The sequence below is a fragment of the Emys orbicularis genome, chromosome 19 (assembly GCF_028017835.1).
Source record: "Emys orbicularis isolate rEmyOrb1 chromosome 19, rEmyOrb1.hap1, whole genome shotgun sequence".
Taxonomy (NCBI): Eukaryota; Metazoa; Chordata; order Testudines; family Emydidae; genus Emys; species Emys orbicularis.
Genome location: NC_088701.1, coordinates 2,574,255 through 2,581,764, shown reverse-complemented (window position 1 = coordinate 2,581,764; position 7,510 = coordinate 2,574,255).

The following is a 7,510-nucleotide window of genomic DNA, read 5'->3' as shown; positions in this document are numbered from 1 at the left end:
AGTTGTGGGGGGGGGGGCTAAATCGATCCTAGCAAAGAAAGGGGGGGCCCTGATCCAGCCTGTATTGCACCCCTGCGGGGCTGGGGGTGTGATCTGTTCTGCAGACACCCCCAAGTGAAGGATTCCTACTCTGGTCTCTCCCAGCGCAAGGCTCAGGGGGGCGGAAAGCTTTCCTGGTTCGTAGCAGTGCTCGTTTCATACCTCAACCCTCCCCCTGCTTCAGGCCAGAACAAGACTAGGAGACTGGAGGGTTTTTTGTTTTTTTTCTACCCTGGGGGGGGCGTAATTTCTCAGTCTCCGCCAGAGGGTGCCCTCCCCCGTCTCCAAAACTCCATTTTCCTCTGGCTAAATTCTACTCAGGAAAGACGCCCGGGCACGTTACAAACTCGATTATTGTGAAGATGAGATAATCTAAAAGAGATTAATATATATGAAGAGGGGGTCTGAGATGACCTGGGGGGAGGGGGGGGCTGTTTGATTTTGATGCTCCATGTCCCTTGAGAGCCGAGGAGGGGCAGACGATATTCTTCTATATTGCACAGCTCGGGTGAGGAGCCCTCCGGATCCGGTTTGTTCCTTACCGGTCATTGTTGGTTTGTTTGTTGGTTTGTTTGTTTCCCTGCCTATATTACAAAAAACAACAAAAAAATCATGTAATTTTGTAATTTTTTTCTATTTATTGAATTGTTTATTGTATTGTATTTTTTGTAAAAGTTTTAACATTAAAAACACGACTTTTTTGGTTTCTTCTTGGTGCCAGCGGTGGGGGCGGTTGAGTCTTTTCAGGCTGGAGGATGGGAATTGAGAAGAAGGGTTTTCTCTGGCGGAGGGGGACGAATGTGGAACAGCCTCTGCTGGGAGCAGCGGGGGCCAGGCTCCACTTAGCCAAAGGGGCTGGTTACGCACATGGCCGCCTGGCACCGGGATAAGGCCGTGCAGACTAGGCCTGGCCCCGCTGCAGGGATCATTGGGTGGGGGAGGCCTGGCCTCCATATGAGGTGGGGCTGGTGAAGGAAACTGGGGGGCAAATTCAAAACTGATCAAAGGAAACACATTTCTCACCAATGTGGCATTAGCCTGCGGCACCTGCTGCCACTTGAGCCGGGCACTGCCCCGACCCAGGCTGAGATGGGGGGGAGTATTGTGCTGGGGGGGGTCACTAACAGTCGTGGTGCTAAAGAACTTAATTACCTGCCCCCGGGGAACACTGGACGAGGAAGCGACGTGACCAGGCAGACCTGGGGATTAAGAACCAGGTTGTCGGAGACCCAATGACCTTCCCCCAGGACCATGCTTTGGGTGGAGGAGGTGGTCAGGACTCCTGGGGTCTATGCCCGGGTGTGTGTGTGTGGGGGGGGGGGACTGAGAGTCAAGACACCTGGGGTCTATCCCCAGCTCTGGGAGGAGGAGGGGGGCTGGGAGTCAGGACACCTGGGTTCTATGCCCAACTCGGGGAGGGGAGGGGAGGGGGGGTTAGATCGGGGGTAGGGGAGGGGGAGTCAGGGTGCCTGGGTTCTATGCCCAGCTGTGGGGGGTAGTGGTTAGATGGGGGGTGAGGTCAGGATGCCTGGGTTCTGTGCCCAGCTGTGGGAGGAGAGTGGGGGGGTAGATGGAGGGTAGGGGTTAGATGGGGGGTGGGGTCAGGACGCCTGGGTTCTCTATGCCGGCCTGTGTAGCCTCCTGTGAGCCTGGCCGTGGCCGCCTCTGCCCAGCCCCGCTGCCGCCTGCGGCTCGTCCCGCTCAGCCCGGGCCCTGCCCGCTCGCAGAGCCGAGCGGCTCGTTCCCCGCGTGCCCCGCTAGGGGGCGCCCGCCGCCCACCGACCAGCCCGCGGGCGCCCGGCAGCGCCCAGCCCCGTGAGCTACGTGCGGTAGCGGCCGGGCTTCGCTCCGGGGCCGTTCTCGGAGCCTGCCCCGCCGGCCCACGCAGCCCTGCCGGCCCGCTACGGGCTGGGAGCCGGGACTCTGCCCTTCCCACCCCACCCGGGCCCCGTGCCTCAGTTTCCCCTTCCGGCCCACGTGCGGCCGCTGCCGAGCCGGGGACAGGGCCAGAAACGCCACGAGGCGGCAGAAGGGTCACGTGACCGATTCCTGTGGCAGCATCACGGGAAGAAGCGTAACCCGGCCCGGCTGCCGGGCCCTGCCCGTAATTACCGGGGGCCTGTGCTGTGGGAGGCGCAGCGCCCAGGGCAGGGGGATGGGCGCCTGGGGTTTGAGTGAGTCAGTGCCGGGAGTGTGGGGTGCCTGGGTGTGGCTGTGGGTGACCTCGAGCAGCTCATGTCCTCATGCGCACGCGCGTGCTGTGCCTCAGTTTCCCCATCTGTACAATGGAGCTAATGAGCCTGCCATTGGCTGCTGTGCGCGCGGGAGGGACTCGCTCCCACCTGTGGCTGGGCAGCGCCTGGCGCAATGGGGCATCAGTCAGGGTCTGTGCCCTGCCCGGTGAGGGGGCCTGCATTCAGCTGGGCCCGCTCGGTGCTACCGTAATATACCTAATAGGCACTGAGCTCCCCCGGCTGGGAAGCTGGATTAGATGGGGTAGGGTGGCAGGGGGGCGCAGCCTGACACTGTCTGGCTGGGGCTGGCTCCAATGGGCCATTGGCTGGAGCGGGGGGCCCCCCCAGCCCTGCAATGCAGCAGCCATGCCAGGGTTTAAGCAGGGTTTTCCCCTGGCGGCTTTGCCTGGCTGGCCGGGGGGGGTTGCACTGGAGCGGCTCTGCCCAGGCAGATGCTGCTAGAACAGCTCTAAAGCAGCCTGACCCAAACTGGCATGTGTGCGCGGGGGGGGGGGGGGGGTGTGCTAGTAGGGCTGGGTCTGGTTTTGATGCAGGGAGGAAGCAGGCGATGTTGAGTTCACCTCCCCGCATACACCCCCCCCCCCCCCAACTGGCTATTCCGGCCTTGTCTGTGCCGGGAGACTCCGGGGAACTTTTCCTAGCCGGTAAAGTGAGACCAGGATTATACTGCTCAGCCAGTCGGACCTGCTGGAGACACAGGCCAGAGCGTCTAACCCAGAGGCCTGACTCCCAGATCCTCTCCTCTAGCGCCCCCCCGCCCCCCGCCACGCCCTTCCTAGAGCTGGGAATAGCCCCCAGGCGTCCAGGCCCATCCTACGCCAACCCCCCCCCCACACACTTCCTCTGTCGCCCAGGCCATGGGCTCTTGGCAGGCGCAAGCGGTGACTGACTGGGATTTGAGACCGGGCGGGCGGGGGGGGGGCTGACCAGGATCCAGTGCTATTTCCAGCTGACATTTCAGATCAAAGTGGCCCAGACAGACAACAACTTCCTGACAGGCCTTTATCAACTGCTGGAGAGTGACCCCCGCAGCCCCCCCACTCAGCTCCCCCAACCTACCAGCAGCTGAGGTGTGTGTGTGTGTGTGTGTGTGTGTGTGTGTGTGGTAGCTAACACTTTGCACAAGCTCAAACACCCCTTTATAACTGGGTGCCCCCCCTCCGTGGGTGGGCGGGCTGGGGGAGGGGTGGTGGGAAAGGAACGCAGACGGGCAGGAAGCGGATGGGTGCAGATGCACTGCGGAGGCCGCGGGTGACAGCTTTGGGAGGGATGGGACTTGAGTGAGTGCAGGGGTGTGGTGTCTAAGAGGCAGGACGCCTGGGTTCTAGCCCCAGCTGTGGGCATTGGGTCTAGTACTTAGAGCAGCGGGGCCTGAGTGTCTGGACACCTGGGTCCTAGTCCCAGTCCCAGCTCTGGGAGGGGCTTGGGAGTCAGGACACCTGGAAGTCCCTTCCCCTTGCCATGCCTCAGTTTCCCCTCTGTCCGTGGGGCTGTTACCTACTCCCAAGCAAAGTTCTCAGGCAGCACCAAGAGTGATTGAATTCAGGCTCCGGGTGTCTCAGGCACAGCTCTGCAAGTGCCCCCCACCCCCCGCCCCAGCCACACTCCCTCCAGGGATGGGGGGAGGGGAGCTGCGGTGCCGTGGCATTGGCTGGGGTCAGCTTTATAAGGTGGGCACGTGTCCTGCATCAAACTCGCTCCATGCAGGGCAGAGGGGGCAGCGACCAGCCAGGCAGGGCTCGTGAGCCTGGGACTTGGCCCGGCTTTGAACCAGCGGCAACGGGTTCCATACCCCGCTCCCCCAGAGAGCCACGGCGCCATGTGTTAGCGGGCGAGGCCATATGGTCACCTGGTCGCCTGGCATGTGCCCCCCACCCCCACATTGTATCGACATCCTGTGTGTGAGCATTCCAGCCCTACCACCTCCTGCTTCGCGCGGGGGGCAGGCCAGACTGGTCTAGGCGCCAACCAGCCCGTGACTCAGAGTGGGTGGGATCGGATCCCCTTAATCCGCTAATTGCCCATGAGGCCTCGACTTGCTGAGAAACGTTCCTTTGCGCCGCGCTGGGCCAGGAATTCGCCCATGGGGCTGCCCCAGAGGGACTGCGTGGGCCGGGGCTGAGCTGGGGGGGCGGGGACAGGGCTCAGCGTTGTGCATCTCATTCAATGCAGCACCCTGTCCTGGCTTGTTTCACACGCCTGCAATCACGGGCGTCACGTTGTTCAGCGTCAGAGCCCACGGGGAGTCGAGCATTCCTGCATTTGAGTGGTGGCCACCCTGCCCCTAGTGCTCGCCAGCTAAGCGGGGGCAGAATCATCACCCCTGTTTTACAGAGGGGGAAACTGAGGCACCAAAGGGGGAGGTGTGTGACTTGGCCCCCCAAGGGCACATGGTCAGTGTGTTAGCCACCACATCCTTGCCTCATACCTGCTCTGCCTCCCTACATTTCCCTGTGGTTTCACAACGTGACTGATTTTCCCTTCACTTCCTGTCCTAAAGAGCTATGCAGCAGCGCAGCTCCCATGCCCATGCCCCAGAGGTGGCCGCATCTCAGCGCTGGGTGAGCAATCCTTGTGTAAAGAGCCCCTGTACCTGACCCCAGAGGTGGCTGCACTTCAGTGCCAGGTGAGCACTCCTCCTGCAGCATGAAGTGACAGCTGAACAGCTGCCATGGTCTCCCCCCCAGAGCCAGCTGCATCTTGGTGCTGGGCAAGTGGTCCCTACCCACTTTGAGCCCCCCCATCCCATGGGTGCTGCCCGTCCCCTCTCCCTGTGTCACAATAGCCCTGTGGCTCCGCGTTCCCGTAAGAGGCCACTCCAGGAAGCCTGTGGTTCTCCCAACCGTCTCCTCCGCTCAGGTTCCATGTGGAGGGTGGAGAAGGACACGGCCACCGCACATTTCCTCCCACCACTCGGGTTTCTTAACAGTGCTGCAAAGGAGGAACCGATACCCCCCTCCCCACCCCCTGCCGCCCCCGGCATGCAGGGCTGAGGCCGTACTGCTGGGCTGTGGCGTTGCTGTGGTGCTGAGGGCCTGCAGGGGGGCAGGTTGTGGGGGACATGGGAAACACCCCTCAGTTCCTTCTCGTTATCCTGGGCAGCTAGGAAGAGCAGGGTGGCTGGCAAGCAATTCAAGTGCCACGCTGGGCCGGTGGCAGGTGGGTCTCGGGGGATCCCCAGCCATGCCCCTCCTCTGGGGAGATTCTTGTCGCCCGCCTCATCCTGCCCCGGGGCAGAGGGAACCCAGCCCTTCTGTGGCTCCCCTCCGCCCAGATCCACGGGAGAAGGTGGCAGGGGTGCTGGAGAAACACCCAGCATGAGGGCTGGGGCCCCATGGGCGCAGCCTTCGGCCCAGCTGGCTGGACTGACGCTCAGGTGGGGAACTGGCTTCCGAAACCACGCGGCTCGGCTGCACCGACAAGGTCTGCGCCCACCGCTCAGCCTGGGTCAGCCCACGGAGACCCCGCGCGCGCCGGTGTCAGCTTGTTCTCCAGAACCTCAGTTTTCCTCACAACAGAAAGAACACGAAGAAGCCTCCCGCTGCGCCGCTTGTGGAGACGACCTCAGAAAGGCCCCCAGGTCTGCCTGAGTTTGCAGAGAGCCTGAGCCTGGCCCAGAGAGGTGGGACCTGCCGCCTTCAGCTCAGGGAGGGGTGGACTCAGAGGTTCATTTAAATGGCCACGTTGTTAACTCTTTCCTCTCTGCTGGGCACCTGGGTTAGCATTGATTCAGAGGGGAGAGCACCCAGATTGAGCCCCGCCCCCCCCCCCCCCCGCAGCACAGCGCCCCCTAGCGCCACCCTGGGTCCCGGCCCTGGCTGCCAGGGGAGAGCGCCCCCACAGGTTTGGCTTGGGCAGTGTTCTGCTAAGGCCATGGGGGTGGTGAGCCATGTGCTGAGCTCTGAGCAGGGGCCGTCCCAGCCACGCGGGGGCCAGCTGGGTCCCATCCCCCTGACAGCAGAGAGCCCCCAGTGTTTGTAATAACGTGAGTGTCCCTGTAAACACCAACCCTCCGGCCCCGGCTGCCTGGCAGGGAGGGGAACTCCCCCGCCCAGTTAAATTCTGCTGCTGGCTGAGCGGTCGGGCCGTGAGCCCTTCCCCCAAGGCTCTGCTGAACAAAGAAACAGGGCAGAACTGGGACAGAACCCAGGTGGCCTGACTCCCATCCCCCACCCCCTCCGTTCTAACCACTAGGCCCCACTCCCCTTCCTGAGATGGAACCAGAAGCCAGGACTCCCATCCCCCACCCCCTCCGTTCTAACCACTAGGCCCTACCCCCTCCTGGGATCAGAACCCAGGAGTCCTGGCTCCCAGCCCCTCCCCACCCAACCCACGAGGTCACATGACACTTCCACCACTCTCCCCCCTGCCCTCGCCCCCCCAGGACCTCCCGCAAGAAAAGAAATGGTTCGGAGGCTCTGAGTGGTCAGCAGCGTTTATTCCAGGAGCCCCCGGCTGGGCTCAAAGCTTCTTAGCTTTCCCCAGTGCAGACAGCAACACAAAGCCACATACCCGCCCCCACCACTTCACCCCACTGACGCCAATTCCATGGGGTCGCCCGGGCATACTGGGAGCAACAGCGGAGTGGAAGGAAGGAATGGGGAAGGCGCAGAGGAGGAGTGGAAGGAGGGAATGGGGAAGGCGCAGAGGAGGAGTGGAAGGAGGGAATGGGGAAGGCAGAGAGGAGGTGGAAGGAGGGAATGGGGAAGGCGCAGAGGAGGAGTGGAAGGAGGGAATGGGGAAGGCGCAGAGGAGGTGGAAGGAGGGAATGGGGAAGGTGCAGAGGAGGTGGAAGGAGGGAATGGGGAAGGCAGAGAGGAGGTGGAAGGAGGGAATGGGGAAGGCGCAGAGGAGGAGTGGAAGGAGGGAATGGGGAAGGCGCAGAGGAGGTGGAAGGAGGGAATGGGGAAGGCGCAGAGGAGGAGTGGAAGGAGGGAATGGGGAAGGCAGAGAGGAGGTGGAAGGAGGGAATGGGGAAGGCGCAGAGGAGGAGTAGGAACTGGGGTGGGGCCCAGGATTCCCCCCACTTTGGCTGTGGAGGAATCAGCTGGTGCTGGTGATCTCCCCCGAGGCTCGGGGCTCCCGTGCTGTGCTGGGGCAGCGCGGGCCCCTCTCTCGGCAGCGGGGGCTCCTGGCCGGCGTGAGGCTGGAGCCGGACTCCTGTTCCTGCTGAACTGAGCCAGTTTAACCAAAGCAACTGAGTATCAGCTCAGTAG